Genomic DNA, 5,843 nt, shown 5'->3' on the forward strand with positions numbered 1-5,843 from the left:
GCTAGAGATGAGATGTGAAGTTTCCAGTTCAGATTATAAGTAAAGGACAGACCGAGGATGTTCAGTGTAGAAGAGGGGGACAGTTGAGTGTCATTGAAGAAGAGGGGATAGTTGTCTGGAAGGTTGTGTCGAGTTGATAGATGGAGGAATTGAGTTTTTGAGGCATTGAACAATACCAAATTTGCTCTGCCCCAATCAGAAATTTTAGAAAGATCAGAAGTCAAGCGTTCTGTGGCTTCCCTGCGTGAAATGTTTACCTCCTGAAGGGTTGGACATCTATGAAAAGACGTGGAAAAAAGCAGGATGGTATCATCAGCGTAGGAGTGGATAGGACAAGAAGTTTGGTTTAGAAGATCATTAATGAATAATAAGAAGAGAGTGGGTGACAGGACAGAACCCTGAGGAACACCACTGCTAATAGATTCAGGAGAAGAACAGTGACCGTCTACCAAAGCAGCAATAGAACGGTCAGAAAGGAAACTTGAGATGAAGTTACAGAGAGAAGGATAGAAGCCGTAGGAGGGTAGTTTGGAAATCAAAGCTTTATGCCAGACACTATCAAAAGCTTTTGATATGTCCAAGGCAACAGCAAAAGTTTCACCAAAATCTCTAAAAGAGGATGATGACCAAGACTCAGTAAGAAAAGCCAGAAGATCACCAGTAGAGCGGCCTTGACGAAACACATACTAGCGATCAGATAGAAGGTTGTGAAGTGATAGATGTTTAAAATTCTTCCTGTTGAGGATAGATTAAAAAAAACTTTAGATAGGCAGGAAATTCAAGCAATAGGACGGTAGTTTGAGGGATTAGAACGGTCACTTTTTTTAGGAACAGGCTGAATGTAGGCAAACTTCCAGAAAGAAGGAAAGGTAGATGTTGACAGACAGAGCTGAAAGAGTTTGACTAGGCAAGGTGCAAGCACAGAGGCACAGTTTCAGAGGGACCCCATCAGGTCCATAAGCCTTCCGAGGGTTTAGGCCAGTAAGGGCATGGAAAACATCATTGTGAAGGATTTTAATAGGTAGCATGAAGTAGTCAGAGGGCGGAGGAGAGGGAGGAACAAACCCAGAATCGTCCAGAGGTTTGAGCGAAGATGGCAGTGGTGCCATCTGGTTGAAATAAAGGAGGGAAGGAAGAAGTAGCAAAGTTATTGGAGATATTTTTGGCTAGATGCCAGAAGTCACGAGAGGAGTTAGATCTTGAAAGGTTTTGACACTTTCTGTTAATGAAGGAGTTTTTGGCTAGTTGGAGAACAGACTTCGCATGGTTCCGGGCAGAAATAGTCTTGCACCTTAGGTTGATATATCTATCTTCTGTAGCAACCTTAACGTTTAGCTGCAAAGGGAGATCAGTGAAAATTACTTGCTTCAGAAGAGGAAAACTAGGCGCGCATGGCAGGAACGCGTCTGAAAGAATGGAGAGATGTCATTAGTGAACTGTTGGTTACTAAATATCTTTAGGAAATCTTAACATTCAGGAGAGCTGCCGGTGACGTGGAGGCAAGCGAACGTAGGGTCATTTTCAAGTAAGGATATAAATCGTTAATGTCTGGCCAGCGAACTTAACTTCAATTGTAGGTAAAATAGTGGAGTCGGTAACTGCGATAAACACTATGAATAATTTAGATAAGCATGGATTCAAGGCATGACTTTACGAAGTGGTAGTCGTGCCCTCGCTGGTCAGTCCTGCTCCTCACTTTGCTTATCAAACAACTCCCACAAAATGTAATTTTCTTCAATGTGGTGATTTTTTTCTCTTTGCTCTTAGGGTAGTCACCACATGCTATTATGCATATTTTGAACTGCATCTAGAAAAAGAAAAAAAAATAGTGTACATGGAAAGGACAAAAAATAGAGTGATAAACTGAATTTATGTTCTATTCTGAGAAGTATGTTTGCTCTTGAAGGAGAGCGGGTGAAATAAAACGAAATTATATTCCTTGCTTATATTTCTAATAATTGAATTTCTACAAATGTTCCTAGTCTTAATTTTGCACTAGACTCTTTGGCAAAAAGAATTCGTGACTAGATGAGTTTCTGTTAATAAAAGACATGAAAATACATTAATAGTACTATAACTTATTTCATCAGACATGCTAACTGTTAATAATCATCAAGTACATCTAAGGAAATTGTTCGGGAATGTATGGAGTAGAACATAATCATAATGACATGAGTGGACAAACCTTAGTGCACTCTACGTAGACCAGTGTTCTTCAGACTTCTTTCATCATGATCCAGCTAAATCTTTTAAAATTTCTTCGCGATCCCGTACTTCCATTCTATTATACCTTTTTACCTTCGATATGAAAACTAATTCACACACGCACGCACACACACACACACACACACACACACACACACACACACACACACACACACAACACACACACACACACACACACTCTACTACTATTACTACTACTACTACTACTACTACTACTACTACTACTACTACTACTACTACTACTACTACTACTACTACTACTACTACTACATTTGAATTGTTGTTCATATATCTCTTTACGAGTGCAGATAATAACTAAAAGTTAAAACAAGTGAGGAACAGGACTGTGTGATTCACTTTTAATGTGAGGATGATAAGTGAGAGATGTTCTTGGACGGAGAGAGGATCCCACCTCGACCTGGTGGGTGGGGACGGAATATAGCCTGAATATAGCTTCTACTAATGAAAATGAAGTAAATGTTTAAGATAAGAGGAGGAAGGGAGTGGAAAATTTTAAAATGGAGAGGTTGAATGTTGTAAACATACAGGAAAAGCACATGAAAGGCTGTGGAACAATAAACAACGTGAGAGGGATGAATGTTGGGTGTGGTAGGGAGTGGAAGGACTGGTGTGGTTTGGTATAGTTCATGAACAGTAGTCCAGTGACTGTAGTCCAGTGCCTTCTAGGGTGTGCAAAGATATACTTAAGGAGAAACGAGAGACAGGAAATGAAGAGGTCTTGGAATAATATCAACTAGTGTCATAGGAAAACTGGGAAAGGTAAAAGAGTACCCTGAACTAACGATATGAGTAGAAACGATAAAAATAGCGAAGAAATAGCTTGGTTAAAAAAATGCAGAAGAACAGGTAAAGAAGAGATAGCAATGGGAATATGGAGAAAACGTACATAATATTAGATGGAGACCTTTGGTATGTGACGGAGACAGAGAGGAGTAGATAAGCGAGGTAGGCAATCACTGTAGCTCTACATAAAGGTGAAGACAAAAGAAAAGAGTAATAATTGTGGAGGGATACATTTGTTAAGTGTGCCAGGAAAAGTCTATGGGAGAATCTTGACTGAAAGAGTAGGAGAAGTAACTGAGGAGTGGTGAGTGAGGAACAGAGAGGATCTAGAAAAGGAGAAACTTGTGTCTTGCATATTTGCAAATAAAGGAATAGAAGAAAGTACTCAAAAAAGGGTAAAAAATTGTACGTAGCCTTCATGTGATACAATTGATAGGGAAGCTCTCTGTAAAGTTCTTAAAATCTATGGTGCAGGAGGGCAGTTTTAAGAGACGGGCGTCAGAGATAGATCAAAGATAGTTACTGCAAGGATTTAGGACATTTTGTAGAGAGACGTAAATGTGTGAGGATGAGGGGAGAACGCAGGAAGAGTTCTCCTATAGGAGTGGAAGTGAAGCCGGGATGTGTGATGTCTTTAAGGTTATTTAACATTTTCATGGATGTTTGAGTGAGAAGATGAACAACGAAATCGTAAATATTTGTGCAAAGCTGAGATTGAATGGAGTCGGAAAGACTGTGGTACAGTAGCATGTTTGTTTGCAGATGACACTGTGTTGGTAGCAGAGAGTGGGAGGAAACATTAGAGAGTGGTGGATGAATTCCATAGTGTGTTAGAAGGAAACTGAAGCTGAATATTGCGGTGATTCTTGTTTATCTATTTAATTTAATTTAATTTATTTATTTATTGCTATTATTATTATTATTATTATTATTATTATTATTATTATTATTATTATTATTATTATTATTATCATTATTATTATTATTATTATTATTATTATTATTATTATTATTATTATTATTATTATTATTATTATCATTATTATTATTATTATTATTATTATTATTATTATTATTATTATTATTATTATTATTATTATTATTATCATTATTATTATTTATTTGATTTATTTATCTATTCTTTTGAGAAAGAAAAGTAGCAAGGAAGTGTATGACTTCTAATACATCTGACAGTAGAAAATTGTGGGGTAATTCAAAGAGCGAATTAAAAAAGAACTTAGACATTTGAAGACTTACTGAAAAAATAGAGAGATAGGAAGGGAGACGGTTGTGATAAGTAGGTGATCACGAGCAAAGAAATGTGTCCATAGGATAAAGAAAAAATCCTGCTAATAGTGAAGTATGGATCAACCCAAAGACTCAGACATAGAATGGAACGTCAAAATGGCGTGTTGTGGAAAAGAATACCGAAAAAAAGAGACATGTTAAGTTATAAGATGGGGGGATTGGAGCAAATGTGTATGAGTAAAATCGAAAAAAAAAAAGAAAAAAAGCGAAAAATTGGAAGGATAGGATGAATGAGTACATGTGTGAAATAAGCACTAATTTTCGAGGGGATGGTGGGAAGGGGGTGCCCTTTAATTAATGAAGAGTGTACAGCTGGGGCGAGGTGGAGGCTCTGTCGGCCACCACCATGGGGGGGCGTTCCATGCGGAGACGAGGCGTCAGAGGCAGAAGGTTGTACGTAGATGTGAGACAGATAGAACTGATATATGATTGAGATACTGATGCTGGATTAATGGATTCAGAAAAGACAATGAAGTAACGTGGGATATATTGGAGGTGTATGCTCCTCGCATGGCTTAATGGAACAAACATTTAAATGTGAATAGGTCATTATTTAAAAAAAAAATAATAACAATAAATAAATAAATAAATAAATAAATAAATAAAAATTGAATAAGTAATTTCCAAGCAGTGGTACATGCAAATAGATAAGAAAGAAATGGAACCAAGATGCTTGAAAAGTATATGAACTAGACAAATATGTAATGCAGAGCAGATCTCAAATATAAATGTACTGGTTTGCAATATTACCAAATCTATATCAGTAAAGTAAATCAGTTATTTCTAATCATGACATGTAGGAAACAACCGAAATCCATATATTCATAATGCAGAAACATTAAATAACAATAATAATAATAATAATTATCGTCATCATCAACAAGATTCTGAAAGGTCTGTCTTGTTCGCCTAACGTTTGTTCACCAGCGACATCCCTGCACAGCCCTTGCTCTCTGAGATCAGTCTGGCCCACTTTCAATCGAAGTTTTATCTCTAAAACCTCTGTCAACGATGTTCAGATTTAATTTTTCCCCCAGTCAATCTCCACTACCTATCCTCTCAACGTACAGAGGCCTCCTTTTACTACGCTTCACACTTCATTACAGTTGTCTCCCACTGTGTCTCTCAGTTTACCATCTGTGCTGCTTCGATTTGTTGGTTAGCAATGCATACACATCTATTTAGTAATCTTTAGCTTTATTTATATATATATATATATATATATATATATATATATATATATATATATATATATATATATATATATATATATATATATATATATATATATATATATATATATATATATAAAGCTTTTGAAAATCCTATGTTGGAATGAAAGTGATATTGGAATCCTTTGATAACGTTCACCTCTCGCCTTCCTATAGCTCCTGGCATCATCACACTAATGATCACAGCTAACAATGATGTGTAAAAGGATAACATGTGATGTAGACCACAAACTGTGTTAGATATTACCTTATCCGCTCCCCTCTCACGAGTGG

At 36.7% G+C, this 5,843-nt stretch overlaps 1 protein-coding gene across 2 annotated transcripts in view; it reads right to left on the reverse strand.

The window, feature by feature from the left end:
• Positions 1-1,933: 1,933 nt before the first annotated feature.
• The window catches only part of LOC135110898 (mucin-2-like), a 17,209-nt gene continuing 13,299 nt past the window's right edge, over positions 1,934-5,843 (reverse strand). For both annotated transcript variants that reach the window (XM_064023523.1, XM_064023525.1), the window contains exon 8: positions 1,934-5,843. This exon is cut by the window's right edge and continues 1,171 nt beyond it. The gene's annotated coding sequence lies outside the window, so the exon portion shown is untranslated.

The sequence above is a fragment of the Scylla paramamosain genome, chromosome 21, assembly GCF_035594125.1.
Source record: "Scylla paramamosain isolate STU-SP2022 chromosome 21, ASM3559412v1, whole genome shotgun sequence".
NCBI classification, from domain to species: Eukaryota; Metazoa; Arthropoda; class Malacostraca; order Decapoda; family Portunidae; genus Scylla; species Scylla paramamosain.